Genomic DNA, 16,999 nt, shown 5'->3' on the forward strand with positions numbered 1-16,999 from the left:
GTGAGGAGCCAGTGAGACAGTGCAGTCAGAGCCCAATGTGACCGTAAAGCACTTTCTAAATGAAAAGCATCTGTGACTCTGGACTCAGGACCTCCATGCTCATAAAGCTGATCTGTTCACCTACCAAAAGAGCACACCTCATCCTGCACACCTAGTTTTGTGAATCATGAAAGTAAGATACTGATGCCTAGCAAAAGTCCTGGCACACAGCAAGGGTACAATAAATGTTTTTCTGGATGATTTAGATGAAAATGACTAAAGAAGGCTTTTGAGGCCTCCTCAGAGTCAGAAGGAAGGTGCATGAAGCCACTCAAAGCCCCTGTCACAGGACAGCCCCCCAGCAGCCTCTGGGCTCCAGTAGAGCCCCACTAGTACGTTCCTCTCTCCGCTCCTAGAAGCAGGCAGTCTGGGGATGAGGCTCACCCAGCCCTGGTTCACACTCACAGAAAAGTAGGCTCCCCAAAGCAAAACAGGACTTCTTGCTCTCTAAGCCTTGCCCACAGTGTTCTTCCTTTAAAAACCAGTTTCCAAAAAAAAAAACAAAAAACAAGTGTCCAAGAAGGTCATGATAAGAAGAAAGTTAAATTGGCTATCTAGAAAAGACCCAAACTTTCCTCAAGTAATTCAGCATCCCCATCTGGGGAATCCCCTGTAGAGGAGTGACATAGGGCAGGATGGGTGTCACCCTAATGCTAGAACGAAGACGTGTTCCCGGATTGCCAAAGAGGTGCTATACATTCCATCTGGGGCTTCGGTGGAGGCCTTCCTGTTTTTTTGACGTATGGCAAATACGTCATTCTCATGAGGGTTTTTTATAACTGTCATTGAATACTTACTATGTGTACTGCATTGGGCTGGGGACAGAAGGGATGCCAAGATTCTAAAAGAAGTTCATAATCTAGTCGAAGAGGCAGATACATTTGTAATTAATTCAAGAAGAATGGGGAATAGCTGCGTGCGGGTTAAGTCATTCATTAAGATTCTCAGAAGCTCAGAGAAGCAGCGCTCCCTTCGGGGGCATCTGCTCAGAGTCAGGCTGGGCTGACAGCTGCTGATGTTCTCTGTTACAGAAGTGAAGATGGCCAAAGTCCCTGACCTCTTTGAAGACCTGAAGCACTGTTACAGGTAGGAAATAGGTTCTTTCTCTTGTGATTTCATGAGGGGATGAAGGTGCATGAGAACCCAGCTAGGAGTTACAGTGACCAGCACGGGCCCAGATTGGCAGGGGCTTCAGAAGAGTCCTACATCTGGAGTCAGGGCAGGTGTAGCAGACACCCAACGAAACTAAGCATGCAGCATGTTACACTGAGATGAAGGAACAGGGAGACAACCATGGTAGAAAAATGGTTGCTAAGGTCTGCTGAGTCCTAGTGAATTTGAGCCTGTTACTTAGACATGGCTTTAGTGGGCTCACATGCTCTGATACAGTAATGGGTTTTAATGGACTGTCAGAGAAAGAAAAACCATTCTTAAGAAAACCTCCTGTTCTCAGTCTGGAATAGAAAACAGCTCTGCAGCAATTTGAGCATATGAATACACAAACACAGTCAAACCTCATTCAGATGTAGGAGAAAAGTAAATGAATAAGAAGTTCAAATCATACAATACTCCAACCAAACATGGAGTTCCCATTACCTGTTAGTATACACTAACACAAACTAGGCTATCAAAGTGTCGTCTGGATATTTTGCCAAGTATATATTATTAATCTTTTTTTAGTGAATATATGAAAGCAATGGGTAACATAGGATCTGTTTGGTTAAAATTAAAGTGATTGCTTCAGAAGTACTTCTCACTTGAGGAGATCATCCTTTTTTCCTGAAATTCAATTACAAGTCTTTAACTTATTAGCCAGGCCCAATCATTATAGATAAAGCACAAGTAAAGTTCAAGCTGTGTCCTGATGATTACTAACTCCAAACTAGTAAGTTAGTAATGACCCAAATGACTGTATGGATGTGTGTGCATAGAAGTCCTTATTTTCCAAGATGACAGTAGTGACTGTGTGTGTGTGTGTGTGTGTGTGTGTGTGTGTATGAGTGTGTACAGTGTGTGTTACCCAAAGCTAAGGTGGCCATTAAAAATCATGATGCCCAGTGACTGTAGTGACATAACAAACAGAATTACATTCTCATTGTCTTGTTTGATAGTGAAAATGAAGACTACAGTACCGAAATTGACCATCTCTCTCTAAATCAGGTAAGCAAATGATCCTAATTCTTATGGGATTGCTATTCTGACACAGTATTTTCTCCACATGAAGAGAATAGCAATGGTTTGAATCCCAGAGGCTTTTGTGTTATGGTTCCTAGAGGCCCAGAGACATGCTTTTCTTTATTTTAAGTGAGACCCAGTGGCTCTCTGCTCTGCAAGAATGGCATTCTCCATGCTCACCAGATTTTCCCAGAACAGAGCAGAACTGTCCTCAAACCTGGAGTCTCCTGGCACAGCTTCCTCACAATTTGGTTATGCTCTGCTGAGACAGCCCCTTCAGGCCAGTTCGCTGGGGTCTGCCTCCTGCAGTGATGTGCTGTGATCACCCTCTCTAACACCATCTCCAGAGATTAGTGTCGCCCTCCAAATGGAACAGCCCCAGAAGCGAGGTGGAGGAGGCAGGCAATGGAAAGCTAGAAGTCTGCAGTCACATCAAGCCGGGGTTTTGTGCCAAGAGGCCATAAACAAGTATTATAGCTACTGGCTCTAAAAGTTGTTCCCAACAGAGTATTTCTTAAATGTCTGCACATGTCAAATGGATATTTACCCTTCGGTGGGGGAACTGGAAGGCTACCACACACTAAGGTCACTTGAAATCCTGTTTCATTGCAATATCTCAGTTTTGAGTCTGCACATGGTTGACAAAAGTCTGTCCTTTCAGGATTTCCCAGGAAGGAAGGAAGGAAGAGAAGGAGGGTGGGAGGGATGAAGGAAAGGAGGGAGGGAAGCAGAGAAAGTGGAAAGGGGAAAGGGGGGTGGTACTGATGAGACCAAAATGGAAATCCTTCTCACTAAGTCTGTTGAATAAAACTCCTGTTGAAAGGGCCTCATTCCATCTTCCTTCCTCACAGAAATCCTTCTACGATGCAAACTATGACCCACTTCATGAGGACTGCAGGGATAAATTTAAGTCTCTGAGTACCTCTGAAACCTCTGCCTCATCCGTGATTACCTTCAGTGAGAGCATGGTGGTGGTTACAGCCAGTGGGAAGGTCCTGAAGAAGAGATGGTTGAGTTTAAATCAATTCATCACCAACAGTGACCTGGAAGCCATTGCCAGTGACACAGAAGAAGGTAAGGGGTCAAGTAGAAATAATATCCTTTTCATTCTTATGCAACCGGCACAACAGAGTACCGGGGGTAATGAAACCTAGAATCAGAGTAACAAGAGGGCACCCAGGCATTAGTCTGGTACCTATAAGGAAGGTAAATTAATTTATATCCTTCTTCAGACCTAGAATACTTGCTCACAGACTCATTTCATGGCCATATCATAAAGGCTGTATGACTTTTAGCCTTTAGGCAGAAAGCAGTCATATAGTGTTGGTAGGTGACAGCGTATAAGCTGTGTTCCTCCTGCCGCTAATCATGGCTCCCTGGGCAAGTCACTTAACCTTTCTTGCTTCAGGTTCCTCTACTGTGAAACAGAGATAATCAGAACCCCTGCTAGTGAGGTTAAATGAGTCGATACTCACAAGCTTCTGGACTAGAATAATGCCCAGCGTATAGTAAATATCCAACCAATGTTCAGTATTGCTGTTATTTCTGTTATTCCTACCACTACTGCCTCTCTTCATACTACCAGCACGGCTGGTTTGTTCATGGCTCCATTATCTCTAAACTTGACAACAGCCCTACATTCTCATTTTCCATATGAGGAATCTGAGCTCAGTGAAGTAGTAAGTAACCCGGCCAAGTTATACCGCTTTCACCAAAGTGTACAAGTGGGAAAACCTAGGAAAACAAATACAGTCTGACTATAAAAATCATCATTTTTCTCCCATGCCTCTATTGCTCAAGCCTCTATATGAAACACAAACCCAACATTTTTAATGTGACAGCTTTTTAAGAAAACAGCTAAACACTAATACATGTTCACATAGAAAATTGGAGAACCCAAGAAAATATAAGAAAGAAAACCCAAGTTGCTCGTACTGCCACTAAGAGCTCCCCACGGCCAGCACAGTGGTTTGCCCCTTAAAGTCCTGTATGCACACACATACTCCTTTGACATTATTAAGATCATACTATATAAAATTTTATATCCAGCCTTTTCACTTAGCAGTATATCAAGGGCATTTTATTTGTCACCTTCACTGCTTTTCTTTCACTTTTTCTCATTAAAATAAAATTGAAATGAAATATTGGTTTCAGATGTACAGCATGCTGATTCGACAATTATATTCATTATGAAATGCTCATCGTGGTAGTTATAGTCTGTCACCATGCAAAGTTATTACAATGTTATTGCCTATATTCCCTATGCTGTACTTCTATCCCCATGACTAATTTATGTTATAATTGGAAGTCTGTGCCTCTTTATCCCCTTTATCTACTTCACCCATCCACCCACCCCCTCTCCTGTGGTGACCCGATTGTTTGCTGTGTTCATGAGTCATCAGGCATTTTAGAGTGCCAAGTTTTCACCATCATAACTAATGCAACATTGATCATTCATATCAATAAATGTTCATTCTTGTCGCCATTTATTTCCTTAGATTAGATTCCTAAAAGTAGAACTACTACCGATATATACAACTGTGAAGAAGGAGGGGAGACATTTAGAGCTGCATTCTCCATGATGTATAATTCTTAATGTGTTTGGTTTTTTTTTTCCCAGTGTGCATTCATTTGAAAATATAGGTGGGGGATACTAGGAGTCTTCCTGATGTCTTAGAAAGCTCCAAACCAAAACTGAGAAAGTTGCACAAATAATCTTGTTGTTATTTATTTATTTTTTTAAATATTACCTAAGGAGTTTAAGTTTAAAAAGAAATGAATAACTACTGGGATAATCCTAGATCCAATACTGCTGCTGACTGGGTGGCTTCACTTCTGTCTCAATTTTCTCACCTGGATCAGAATATCCTTAATGTCCCTTCCTAGCTACTTTCTTTGTTTGCATTGGGGCAGATCTGTCACCTGTGTTTGTACCTAGACATTAATCTGAGTTTGTGATAATGGTTTTAGAAATCATCAAGCCAAGATCGGCATCTTACACCTTCCAGAACAACGTGAAATACAACTTTATGAGGGTCATCAAGTCCCAATTCATCCTCCTCAATCAAAGCATTGTTCGAGTCACATGGGGTCCATACCTCTCAGCGACTGCATTACAAAACATGGAAAATGCAGGTGAGTGGATGTCTCTGTTATTTATTTCTGTATTTCTTTCAAGCTTTCTGATTTCAAAGAATAAGCCTCTGTACATTCCTGGCTTTTCACAATTCTTCTACAATGAGATGAAGCACATCACCCCTGGTTATAAAAAACAATGAAAAACCAGGCAAGAACAGAAGCTGCAGCCAAATCTGGAAGCTCCACGAGAAAGGCTTCTAGCCTTGGAAAGCACTGAATGGGGTGTAAAGCTTTCCGAGGCAGAACCTCCTTTGGTTCTCTCATTTGTGCTTATCCTCGGTTTTAAGGATGAGGAGATTGAGTCTCAGAAATATGAATTTACCCAGAAGCTGATGAGGAGCAATCACTGTCTATGAGAAAGCCTGAGGACCAAACATAGAAATAATGCCCAACAAGAAAGAATCATTAACTTTTTTAACGTAATTAGGAGCAAAACAGCCAGTCAGCTGCAACATATTCTGAAGGATGAACTTAGCCTCCCAGAAATTTTGTCACAGAGATCCAGCTGCCGTGGTGAACATATTTTAGCCTCAGGCTGTGTCATCAGTATACAAAATTATTTTCAGAGGTCCAAAGAGGCTACTTTACAATAAACGAAGTGGGCCCTTTCTCATTGGAAATAGTTCAACTAACATGCTTTCCACTGTATGACACTTGTACATTGGTTTGTGCTCTATGTACCTACTTAATATTCCTTGATACAGTTTTTCTGCACTTTGACATTGCATACTATATTTGCCATATTCTGTGGCACTGGAATATTTCATCATATTGCTATGCTGGTCCCTGTGTTTGCTTTAAAGAACTCTACTGCAAATATCTTTGTACATACAGTTTTTCAGCTAGGAGATGATTTCTTTGGAGCATATCCCAGAAGTGGAACTCTTGGGTTCCTACACATCAGTAATTTTGCAGCTCTTATTAAGCATTGTTCTCTTAACTTCTTGAGCTACTTTTCATTACCACTAGCAATGTGTAAGCGTACCAGATTCCTGAAAGTCCTGCATATTAGGCCATTATGAACTCAGCCTCACAAATAAGAAGGGTCTTATCTCACCGATGTAATTATAAGGGATTCAACAGATACTCGGCCCTGGAGCATTCATTTAACAGAAAGTTCTGAAGAATTAGAGCCAAAAATTCTAAAGAACCAAGTATTTAGCTGCCTAGCCAATGTAGTGGACATTGTGAAGGATACAAAGATGTATCAAATTGTATTCCTGGTACTTACACCATAGCTGGGGACCTAACTACACGTGCCCACGCATGCATCCACACCCAAAATATCTGCATAAACACACTTGATTTTAGACAAATACAATGCATTTACATTTTTTTGGCTTTTCTCTTCACCAGTGAGATTTCACATGGGTGCTTATACATTCAGAAGATGATTCTAAACTTCCTGTGACTCTAAGAATCTCAAAAACCTGGCTGTTCTTGAGTGCTCAAAATGAAGATGAGCCTGTACTGCGAAAGGTCAGTTGTTCTTAGTCTCCAACCTATCTTCATGTTACACCCCATACATTTGTAAGTGATCCCAAAGGGCAGACACCCCAGCAGGGTAGTACAGTCCTATTCTCTTATTACCACAGCCCTCACCTGCCGACATGACCCCCATCCTTCTCACCTATCCCCAGAGGCAATTCTAGGCAGGGTCTGTGCAAGAGGGAAATGGAGGTGGCAGGAGGTAAAGGTCAACTACCTTCTTCCTTCTTTTTCCTTTCCTTGCCTAATCTTATTCACCTCCCATCCCAGGGCATCCATGTTTGATCAATACTGGCATCAATACTGACAATACTGGCATTAGGACAATGGGGCCTGAGCTGACACTCAAATAAACCAACTGAGATCAAAGAGGATTAGTCACCTGCTAAGGGGCACAAAGCCAAAAGCTGGGTGCCAAGACTCAAAATCCAGCCTTCCAACTCTAGGGCCCCTCCTTCAATGGGGCTAGAAAGATCCCTCATCCCGGCCCATCTCCGCTACCTCTTAAGCATACAGACACACACATGCCCACTACAGCCTTCAGTGCCTTCACCACCGATAAGCAGGTGACTCTCATTCAGTAAATAATCCAAACCCACCCCACCTGAGTAGTATTTATGTGGATGCATGTGTTTCTCTCCTCGGAACAAGGGAGGTGAAAGTGACGTCCACAGAGTAGGGCAGTAGCTTCATTCATGAATTCATTCAACAAGCATTATTCATTAGGAGCCTTCTGTCTTTCAATCAGTGTCAACAGCCATGTGGACAGAGGCGAGCCAAAGTCCCTAACGTTACAGAACTTAGTCCTGTGGGGAACACAGGCAACAGACAAGCCGAACAACCAGCAAAGAGTGCCAGATGCTGTAAAGCAAATGAACAGGCACTAAGATAGAGAAAAAGGGGAGAGTGCTCTTTAGGTAGCATGGCACAGCAGTGCTCCTGAGAGGTGAGAGCTGCTGATAGGAGGGGGCATACCAGGCAAAGGGGCAGGCTGGGCATTCTACTCGAAGGGATCTGATCGCATCTAGGCGCTGAGCTTCCAGGGTTGAATGGCCAGCTTCAAGACCAGAAGGAACACTAAGAGGAGGACAGATCAGCAGAGGCTAGTTTGCAGAGCCTTCTATTTGGATTCCATCTGAGGGACAGTGAAAAGCCTTACTTAATTAAAGGGTTCAAACAGGGAAGTGCCATGACTTTATGTATATTTTCTGAAATGGAGAAGAGATCAGCAGGAAGACAATAGAGAAAGCAAAGAACCCAATTTGGAGGTCCTAACAATTGGGGAGAGTGGGGAGGGTGAGACAGGTGGAAAGAAGTATTTCAGAGACAGGACCAACAGGAGGAAGGGGAGAAACTCCATTTACTGAGATGGGAGAGACTAGGAGAGGAGTAGGCTTGGGAAATGAAATCCATGTTGACATTGAAAACCCCAAGGAAACCTCAAAAGGATATTATTTGCTTTAGATTAAAAAGAGTAGGGAAGCATCCCAAGTTGGAATTTGAATCTTACTGCGTGAAAGTGTTTGTTGTTAGATTTTATTCATACATATGGGAAAGTACAGTCTGAAGAGATCACAATTATCAAAACTTGTATTGAAAGGATTCGACTGCCAATCTACCTACAAAGTCTGTGTGTGTGTTTGGGGTGGGGCGAGGGAGGAGGTTAGTTAAATTAACCTTTACTTGCCAGCTTAAACATGCAGATAAACATCTCTAAAATGATAAATTATTTTCCCAAGGGTATGATTTGCACACTTAGAGGTCAAAACGTTTTAGAGGTCATAGAATTGCCAGTACTCAAAAGGCCTTACGGCTACGCTGAAGGCAGGACAAGACCCATGCTTCACCCCACCTGCCAAGTACAGTGAGACACTAGTGCCACTGGCAACCTTCATGACTAATTTGGATTTCTCTCCAGTTAACTAAGGAAATAAACTATGATGTATAGGCTGGGCCAGGCATCTAATTGGCATATAATAAATGCTCACTGAGTGAACGAATGAATGAAGAGCTTACCTCATCATATTACAGAGCCATAGTCCTAAAGTGCTATGTTTCTCACAAAGGCCAAATGTGAAGAGATTGAGCTTTAGTTCTTTTTCTAGCATCTCCTTTTTCTCTAACAGATCTCTGTTGTCCTTATCATAGGAGATGCCTGAGACACCCAAAACCATCAAAGATGAGAGCAACCTCCTCTTCTTCTGGGAGAGGTATGGCAAGAAAGACTACTTCACATCAGCGGCACATCCAAAGCTGCTTCTTGCCACAAACGAAGGAAAACGGGTGCACTTCTGAGTAGTTCATGAATACTATTCTCTCTGCTTCTATTTCTCTTTTTATCTGTCTTTTTTTTTTTGGTCTGTTCTCTGCTTATCATGTCTCCTAAGCATGAAGTAGTTTCTGGTTCTTAATTCCTTTGCTTACCAAGGGTCATTAAAATAGGGTTGTGGTCAAAAAATCAAAAGAAAAGCTAGAAAATACAGTTGGGATTATGCATACATCAACCCCCATATGTGTTCGCAGGTTCCCTCTTCTCACCTGTATGGGAAGGGCAGCTGCTGACTTGGCCAGCCAGCCGCCCAGCAGAGGGAGCATCCTGAAGATTGTCTAAGAGAAGCCCCCAGGCCGGCGGTGCAGGATTCCTGGGACCGGAAGCAGGGTGATGGTTCTGGATTCGCAGCACGGAGCGGCCAGAGAAAGTGCTGGGAGGCTGTGCTCGTGAGGGAAAGAACTCAGACCTCAGAGCGTGGCCATGGCCTGCAGAGCCTGGGGTCAGGACGTGTGATCAAAGAGCCATGAGGTCCTGAGTTGGGTTTCAGTCAGGAAGCCCTACTTCATCCATGGATACCCTGCTTTCCTGCAGATTGGGACCCATCTCCTGCCTTCAAACTTCGCAAATATTATTATCCTAACCGTGGCAAGAATATCTGACAAAGATAGCTTGTAAACACTGAACTAGAGATCACATACATAATAGTAATGAAAATGCTATTTCAAACTGATTATCTAGAAATGTCACATGATGCTACGTGCCTTCCTAGGCCCTGCAGTTCACGTACTCAAGAACAGTGACCACACTTGGCCCCATAAGATAATGTGACCAATAACCTCAGTCAGGGTATGTGAGAGACAGCAAAACAGGCAGGGTGACAGACTAGCAATTCCTGGGCAAACACACAATCAGCTGTAACCCAGGGGCATGAACATGTGGGTGTCCCTCTAAACATCGCAGCAGCCCAGGTCCCCTGTCACACATACCCAGCCCTGGTGGAGCTTCCACCACTAGTACATACTCAAGTCATGGGTCAGGGTTTAGGACCCTCAGAGGGACAGGTACCTGAAGAAAATGCAGCAGAGGATTTCAATGCTTACCCGTGTTTTATAAGCTTGTCATGTTTCCGGAAATGCTGAATACTCAAGGTATCAATAGAGATCAGGGTCCATCATCATCATATCTTAAAAACCAAGTATTTAGAATTTGAGAGCAATGTAGATTTTTTTCTAATTCATGTCTGAGACAGACAAAGGGATGCGATGATCTCCAGTGCAATGTTGCAATATTCATTTTAAAATGTCAACATAGTCTTAGAACAAACTGCAATACATATTTTGGTGAAATACTTGTCTTCATGAATTTCAGAATTAACTAGAATCAAACCCAGAATTCTTTAAGAATGAGTGTATATATAAGCTTCCTACCTATATCTTAGTATGTTCTGTACAGTTAATCCTGAAAGGAAAAGACAATGTGAGCCCAGGGAACAAACGCCATCTAGTTTTTAATGTCCTCTTGGGCAATGGAAGAAGCAATTCTGCATATAATTATACATAGACTAATCACTGAGGAAAACCCAGCTTTCAGATGGGAGCTCAGAATGACATCAATTAGCTGAAATTGCATAACTTAGTCCTTTGGAGCCAACCCCAGCCACTTGGGATCTTTTTATTATTATTGTTGTTGTTAAGGTATCATTGATAAAGACTCTTACGAATGCTTCACATGAAAAAGAATGTAGTTACTACATTCACCCATATTATTGAGTTCCCCCATACCCCACTGCAGTCACTGTCCCATCAGTATAGTAAGATGCCACAGTCTCACTACTTGTCCTCTCTGTGCTACACTGTCTTCCTCATGATCCCCCCACACACCATGTGTATCAATCATAATACCCCTCAATCCCATTCTCCTTCCCTTCCCACCCGCACTCCCCGTCCACTCCCTTTGGTAATCGCTAGTCCCTTCTTCAAGTTTGTGAGTCAGCTGCTGTTTTGTTCCTTCAGTTTTGCTGAATTGTTATACTCCTCAAATGAGGAAAATCATTTAGTATTTGTATTTCTCTGCCTGACTTATTTCACTGAGCATAATACCCTCTAGCTCCATCCATGTTGTTGCAAATGGTAGGATTTGTTTCTTTCTTATGGCTGAATAGTATTCCATTGTGCATATGTACCACATCTTCTTTATCCATTCATCTACTGATGGACTCTTAGGTTGCTTCCATTTCTTGGTTATTGTAAATAGTGCTGCAATAAACATAGGGCTGCATATGTCTTTTTGAATCTGAGAACACGTATTCTTTGAGTAAATACACCAGCAGTGTAGGAGGGTTTCTCTGCATCCTCACAAGCATGTGTTGTTCTTAGTCTTTTCAATGCTGGCCATCCTAACTGGTGTGAGGTGATATTTCATTATGCTTTTAACTTGCATTTCCCTGATAATTAGTGATGTGGAGCATCTTTTCATGTGCCTGTTTGCCATCTGAATTTCTTCTTTGGAGAATTGTCTGTTCATATCCTCACCCATTTTTTAATTGGGTTATTTGCTTTTCGGTTGTTGAGGCATTTGAGTTATTTGTATATTTTGGATGTTAACCCCTTGTCAGATATGTAATTTAAAAATATACTCTCCCATACTCTAGGATGCATTTTTGTTCTGCTGATGGTGGCCTTTGCTGTACAGAAATGTTTTAGCTTGATGTAGCCCCATTTGTTCATTTTTGCTTTTGTTTCCCTTTCCTGAGGGGATGCGTTCAGGAAAAAGTTGTGTATGTTGTCTTCTAAAAGTTTTATGGTTTCATGACTTACATTCAGGTCTTTGATCCAGTTTGAGTTTACTTTTGTGTATGTAGTTAGACAGTAACCCAGTTTCATTCTCTTGCATGTAGCTGTCCAGTTTTGCCATCACCAGTTGTTGAAGAGGCTGTCATTTCCCCATTGCATATCCATGGCTCCTTTATCATATATTAATTGACTGTATGTTCTTGGGTTTATATCTGGGCTCTCTTGTCTGTTCCATTGGTCTATGGGTCAGTTCTTGTGCCAGTACCAAATTGTCTTGATTACTGTGGCTTTCTAGTAGAGCTTGAAGTCAGGGAGCACAATTCCCCCCGCTTTATTCTTCCTTCTCAGGATTGCTTTGGCTATTCGGGGTCTTTTGTGGTTCCATATGAAGTTTAGAACTATTTGTTCCAGTTTGTTGAAGAATGCTGTTGGTATTTTGATAGGGACTGCATTGAATATGTAGAATGCTTTAGGCAGGATGGCCATTTTGACAGTATTAATTCTTCCTATCCATGAGCACAGGATGTGTTTCCATTTATTGGTATCTTCTTTAATGTCTCACATCAGTGTCTTTTTGTTTTTAGGGTATAGGTCTCTCACTTCCTTGGTTAGGTTAGGTTTATTCCTAGGTACTTTATTCTTTTTGGTGAAATTGTGAATGGAATTGTTTTCCTGATTTCTTTTTAAGCTGGTTCATCATTAGTGTATAGGAATGCAACAGATTTCTGTGTATTAATTTTGTGTCCTGCAACTTTGCTGAATCCTGATATTAGATCTAGTAGTTTTGGAGTAGATTCCTTGTTCTTTTATGTACAATATCATGTCATCTGCAAACATTGACAGTTTAACTTCTTCCTTACCAATCTGGATGCCTTTTATTTCTTTGTGTTGACTCATTGCCATGGGTAGGACCTCCTGAGCTATGTTGAATAAAAGTGGGGAGAATCATCATCCTTTTCTTGTTCCCAATCTTAAAGGAAAAGCTTTCAGCTTCTCGCTGTTAAGTATGATGTTGGCTGTGGGTTTGTTATATATGGCCTTTATTATGTTGAGGTACTTGCCCTCTATACCCATTTTGTTGAAAGTTTTTATCATGAATGGATGTTGAATTTTGTCAAATGATTTTTAGCCATCCATGGAGATGATCATGTGGTTTTTGTCCTTCTTTTTGTTGATGTGGTGGATGATGTTGATGGATTTTCTAATATTGAACATCCTTGTATCCCCGGAATAAATCCTGCTTGATTTTGATGGATGGTCTTTTTGATGTATTTTTGAATTTGGTTTGCTAATGTTTTGTTGAGGATTTTTGCATCTGTGTTCTTCAGGGATATTGGTCTGTAGTTTTCTTTTTTTGTGGTGTCTTTGCTTGGTTCTAGTATTAGAGTGATGCTGGCTTCATAGAATGAGTTTGGAAGTATTGCCTCCTCTTTTACCTTTTTGAAAAACTTTAAGGATAAGGGTATTACATCATTTCTTAATGTTCGATAAAATTCAGCAATGAAGCCATCTCGTCCAGTGGTTTTATTCCTAAGTAGTTTTTTATTACCAATTCAATTTCATTGCTGGTAATTGGTGTGTTCAGATTTTCTGTTTCTTCCTTGGTCAGCCTTGGAAGGTTGTATTTTTCTAGAAAGTTGTTCATTTCTTCTAGGTTATCCAGTTGTTAGCATATAACTTTTCATAGTATTCTCTAATAATTCTTTGTATTTCTGTGGGGTTCGTGGTGATTTTTCATTTCTCATTTCTGATTCTCTTTATGTGTGTAGACTCTCTTGTTTTCTTGGTAAGTCTGGCTAGGGGTTTATCTACTTTGTTTATCTTCTCAAAGAATCAGCTCCTGCTTTCATTGATTCTCTCTATTATTTTATTCTTCTGGATTTTATTTATTTCTGCTCTGATCTTTATTATATCCCCCACCTTTTACTGACTTGGGCCTCATTTGTTCTTCTTTTCTAGTTTCATTAATTGTCAATTTAGACTGTTATATATGGGATTATTCTTTCCTGAGGCAAGCCTGTATTACAATATACTTCCTTCTTAGCACAGCCTTTGCTGCATCCCACAGATTTTGCAGTGTTAAATTATTGTTGTCATTTGTCTCCATATATTGTTTTATCTCTGTTTTAATTTGTTATTGATCATTGATTATTTAGGTGCATGTTGTTAAGCCTCCTTGTGTTTTTGGGCTTTTTCATTTTGTTTGCATAATTTATTTCTAGTTTCATACCTTTGTGGTCTGAAAAACTTGGTGCAATTTCAATATTTTTGAATTTATTGAGGCTCTTCTTTGGCCTAGTATATGATCTATTCTTTAAAACGTTCCATGTACACTTGAGAAGAATGTGTTTTGGGGTTTCATGCTGCCTTTGTGTGGCATGTTCTGTAGATTTCTGTTAGGTCCATCTGTTCTAATATGTTGTTCAGTGCCTCTTTCTCCTTACTTATTTTCTGTCTAGTTGATCTGTCCTTTGGGGTGAGTGGAGTGTTGAAGTCTCCTAAAGTGAATGACTTGCACTCTATTTCCCCCTTCAATTCTGTTAGTATTTGTTTCACATATGTACATGCTCCTGTGTTGGGTGCATGTATATTTATAATGGTTATTATATCCTCATCTTGGACTGACCCCTTTATCATTATGTAATGTCCTTCTTTGTCTCTTGTGAATTTCTTTGTTTTGAAGTCTATTTAGTCTGATACAACTACTGCAACCCCTGATTTTCTCTATCAGTTGCATGAAATATCTTTTTCCATCCCTATACTTTTCATTCGTGTATGTCTTTGGGTTTGAAGTGAGTCTCTTGTAGGTAGCATATAGATAGGTCTTGTGTTTTTATCCATTCAGAGACTCTATGTCTTTTGATTGGTGCATTCAGACCATTTACATTTAGGGCGATTATTGATGTTAGATTCATGGATATGAAATTTCAAGGGTAACTTCCTTACTATCTAACAGTCTAATTTAACTCACTTAGTATGCTATTACAAGCACAACCTAAAGGTTCTTTTTTTTCTCTCCTCCTCCATTATTTATATTTTAGGTATAATATTCTGTACTGTTTGTCTATTCCTTGACTGACACTTTGGGTAGTTGATTTGATTTTGTATCTGCTTAGTAATTCATTGTTCTACTTTCTTTACTGTAGTTTTATTTCCTCTGATGACAGCTATTTAGCCTTAGAAACACTTCCATCTATAGCAGTCCCTCCAAAATACCCTATAGACACAGTTCATGGGAAGTAAATTCTCTCACTTTTTGCTTCTCTGGGAAATTGTTTAATCTGTCTCAAATTTAAATGATAATCTTGCTGGGTCAAGTGTTTTTGGTTTGAGGCCCTTTTACTTCACTGTATTTGCTATATCATGCCCCTCCCTCCTGGCCTGTAAGGTTTCCATTGAGAAGTCTAATGATAGCCTGATGGTTTTTCCTATATATGTGATCTTTTTTCTCTCTCTGGCTGCTTTTAACACTGTCTTTATCCTTGATTTTTGCCATTTTAATTATTTTATGTCATACTGTTGTCTTTCTTGGGTCCCTTGTATTGGGAGATCTGTGCACCACCATGACTTGAGAGACTCTCTCCTTCCCCAGATTGGGGAATTTTTCAGCAATTACCTCCTCAAAGACACTTTCTATCCCTTTTCTCTCTCTTCTTTTTCTGGTACCCCTATAATGCAAATATTGTTCTGTTTGGATTGGTCACACAGTTTTCTCAATATTCTTTCATTCCTAGAGATCCTTTTTCTCTCTGTAACTCAACTTCTTTTAATTCCTCTTCTCTAATTTCTATTCCGTTTACAGTCTCCTCCACTGTATCTAATCTGCTTTTAAATCCCTTCATTGTATGTTTCATTTCAGGTATGGAATATCTTAATGATTGAATCTTTGTCCTAAATTCATCTCTGAGTTCTTGAATATTTTCTGTACCTCCATGAGATGTGTATGGTTTTTATTTTGAAATCTCTTTCAGGAGGATTGATGAGTTTAGTTTCACTTGTCCCTTTTTTTGTGGGATTTTGGGTTGAACTAGGTTCCTTGGATGTTTCATATTTGTATGTGGCAACCTCTAGTGCCCAGAAGTTCTACTCTTTGGAGCTTCTCAGCCCCTGGAGTGATGTCAGATGTCGCAGGGAGTGATGCTGGTGCCTGGAGCGGGGGAGGAAAGAAATGTTTCCTGCCTCTTGGGTGCTGTGCCTGTCTCCACTGCCAGAACCAGTGAGCAGAGTGCACAGGTGTAAGCCTCTATGCTTTGTGTTTCTGGCTGCCATAGGCTGGGCTTCCCTCTGCTGGCCTGACACCAGCGCAGGGGATGCCGGATTGCCAGTTGTTGCTGGCTGGTAGGCAGGAAGGCTCGGCAGGCTGCATATCTTGCGGGGTGGTCCTTGGAGCTGTGTAGCCTGCCAGGGGGATGGAGCACCTGAGCTCCTGAAAGTTCCCAAACTGCTGGGCAGACAGCGCCCAGACAATTTTGTTCAGCTGTCCTTTCTCCTGAGCAACAAGCTCTGTGCCATCCTTGCCCCTGTAAGGAAGTCTCTTGGACTACCTGCTCTACTTTTGTCCCAGAGCAGCGGGATGTGGATCCCTGTTTTCCACAAGTGACTGGAATCTCAGTCTGTCCAAGTATTCTGCCTGTCTTAGCTTTCCAACCCCCCTAATCTGCAGAGCACTTTGCAATGTAGGTTCATGCTCCCAGAGCAGATCTCTGGGGCTGGGTGTTCAGCAGTCCTAGTCCTCTCTCCCCTCCATGCTCTGTTTCTCTTCCTCCCACAGGTGAGCTGGGGTGATGGAAGATCTTGGGTCCTGCCAGATCACAGCTTTGGTACATTACCCTGTTGCATGAGTTCTGTTCTTTTCTCCAGGTGTATGGAGTCTGGCACTACCTTCTTTCCTTCAGGATTGGTTGTATTAAGTATATTTTCATATTATATGTGGCTTTTGGAGTAGTTGTCTGTCTCACCTCTCCCACCACCATCTCTAAGCCCTACAATATTGGCACTGGGAATCTTTAATAACTAACTCACACCCCTCTCACAAGTCAACTAGCTCAGTCCCTCAGCCTCCTGCTGCTCTGGATCCCAAGTAATTAAAAGGTGC

The 16,999-nt window shown here is 41.3% G+C and overlaps 1 pseudogene; it reads left to right on the forward strand.

The window, feature by feature from the left end:
* The first annotated feature begins 1,078 nt into the window (after positions 1–1,078).
* Positions 1,079–9,830, forward strand: LOC130682554 (interleukin-1 alpha-like; annotated as a pseudogene).
* Positions 9,831–16,999: the final 7,169 nt, after the last annotated feature.

Source organism: Manis pentadactyla, chromosome 2 (genome assembly GCF_030020395.1).
Source record: "Manis pentadactyla isolate mManPen7 chromosome 2, mManPen7.hap1, whole genome shotgun sequence".
NCBI lineage: Eukaryota > Metazoa > Chordata > Mammalia > Pholidota > Manidae > Manis > Manis pentadactyla.